The sequence below is a fragment of the Harmonia axyridis genome, chromosome 7, assembly GCF_914767665.1.
Source record: "Harmonia axyridis chromosome 7, icHarAxyr1.1, whole genome shotgun sequence".
NCBI classification, from domain to species: Eukaryota; Metazoa; Arthropoda; class Insecta; order Coleoptera; family Coccinellidae; genus Harmonia; species Harmonia axyridis.
Window position 1 is genome coordinate 6630371 of NC_059507.1, and position 2225 is coordinate 6632595.

A 2225-nucleotide genomic window follows, 5' to 3' on the forward strand; every position below is an offset into this window, starting at 1 on the left:
GTCCAGATTGGATTACATCCGAGCTAGCCGTGGCAGTCTTATGCCAGAAATCATATTCAAAATGTAATGCCACAAGATTATCTTGAGGATACAAAAAACTCATGTCAATCGAATAATCCATCGTTGTCTTATTGCAATTTAAAGTTCAATAGCTCTGAAAAAAACACCCTTTATAAATCAAATAATTAATTAATGAGCCAAATATTGAAAACGTTGTACAATAGTTGTTCATCAAAAAATCATATTCTCTTCTTTATTCAATGTGAATTCGAGTAAATGAAGGAATAAGTCGAAATCGACATATTTTGTTCATTTTTTCGTCATTAATTTTCTGAGTAAGTGAATCCAATTTTCTACTCGAAAACTACAGCTGTTTTCTGCTTTCTTATGTTAGATATGAAATGAAATATCCCTTGATGATTTTTTTTTCTACACAACTCATATATATTTTCACACAAACATAATAACATAAAATTGTTTGAACTACTACAGAGTTTTGTCATCAGGTTTGATTGAACGAAATGCCACGTATATATCTCTAATTATTGGTTTAACATCAATCAAACTCATTTATCGAATTGGAATGAAAAATTACGTGTTCTATAATTAAACCATTCTGATTTTGTGATGACAATGGGCCTCATCATTGAATATGATTTCGTTTGCGAAATCAGCATACATACATTTTTTGTTGATTGAGGATTGTTTTGATTGCTTCAACGTTAACTCCCCACCTACCTGTTAAATTACTGACAGGACCTAAGGAACTTTTGAGCGCTCGTTCATTAATGCACCTATTGCGTTCTCAGATAATACTCGTTTTTGATGATAGTGGCGGTAAAAATTATTATCTTCAGGCACCAAATCTGGATATATTAGATTTAAAGTGATTATATCCATGAAAATGAAATGCAGTGCTATCATTTAATTTCATTGAAAACAAGCAATATAATTTCAGGTATTAAGGTATTCATAATTCACTTTTTCCATGATTTAGTAGACATCTCTGCAATTTCCTATGCCGTCAGCGACTTGTCCTTCTGGACAGTTAGACTGTGCGGTAATAATTCGTTTTCCATCTATTTTCGAATCAGCTTTTATATCTGAAAAAAAAAAAAATCATCAGGTTGTCGAAAGAATGACAAATTTTTTTATCCAATCTCAAAAATTCCAATAGAACACTGTAGGGATAAACGTTAACAAAAATCAGAATAATGGATTCATTTTCTCGAATTGAAAGGGAGAGTGAATCCTTCTCAAATAAACATTAAGATTTTGCTCACCATCGGCTGAAACTAATCCAAGAAATGACGCTACGATAACAGCGAAAAGTGCGAAGAGGATTGTGAATTTCATTTCGAATATTACTGAAACTTCTTGGCTGAATTGCTAGTTGAGTTTGTGATTTTTACCCTATCCAGTATGGGCTTTTATACCAAAAAATAATCGTAAAAGTTTTTATTGAAATTCTGCGAATTTTTTATGATATCTTTCCTATTGATACTGAGACAATTCAAATGATAATTCAAATAATCTTTCTGAAAATTTATAGGAGAAAAATTAAAATACGGTTCCGCTAGGTGAATTTTTCGTTCACTTAAAATCAAAGTTATTCAAATTAGAGGAGATAAAAGGAAGGAAGTTCAATGACTTCCCGATTAGGGAATAAATTTGGAAAAAGTATGCAATATGTATACATACTAATTCTGTGATATTTTTAAAGTTATGAAAATAATTTACATTTAACTCCATAGTTTATTGACTGCAACATATCTACTTCAGGCAAAAACCCACTATTTTACATTTGAAAAACAAAAATCATTTGCGAACCATTAATTTTAAATGGAGAAGATCAAGGACACAAGATTTAAAAAATAATTTTTAGAATATACTACCACGAAAGTGGAAATATATATATTTATTGATATGAATAATCTGAAAATTATTGAGATGAAAAATCATTTCCTCTTTCAAAATCTTGAATTATGTTCGAGATTTATACTCGCTCGTTTCATCTCGTCTGGTCCATTTCCAGTGCCTAATTGATTAAATTATTCGATACTTGATGTCTTTGCCACTTACTTACTTACTTCAGGAGTTATTAAGTTTCAGAAGAGTTATACGAATTGAATTTATTCTAGCAAAGGGAACCCTTCAGTCGAATGTAATTAACTTTCACCCTTTGGCAATAATAAATTTTTTATGAGAGGAAACATGTCTGCATT

At 30.5% G+C, this 2225-nt stretch overlaps 1 long non-coding RNA gene across 1 annotated transcript; it reads right to left on the bottom strand.

The window, feature by feature from the left end:
- Positions 1 to 910: 910 nt before the first annotated feature.
- LOC123685091 lies at positions 911 to 1475 on the bottom strand. The gene is made up of 2 exons (XR_006748255.1): positions 1284 to 1475; positions 911 to 1103 (listed from the first exon to the last, which is right to left on the bottom strand). It is a non-coding gene; the product is annotated as an uncharacterized LOC123685091 (long non-coding RNA).
- Positions 1476 to 2225: the final 750 nt, after the last annotated feature.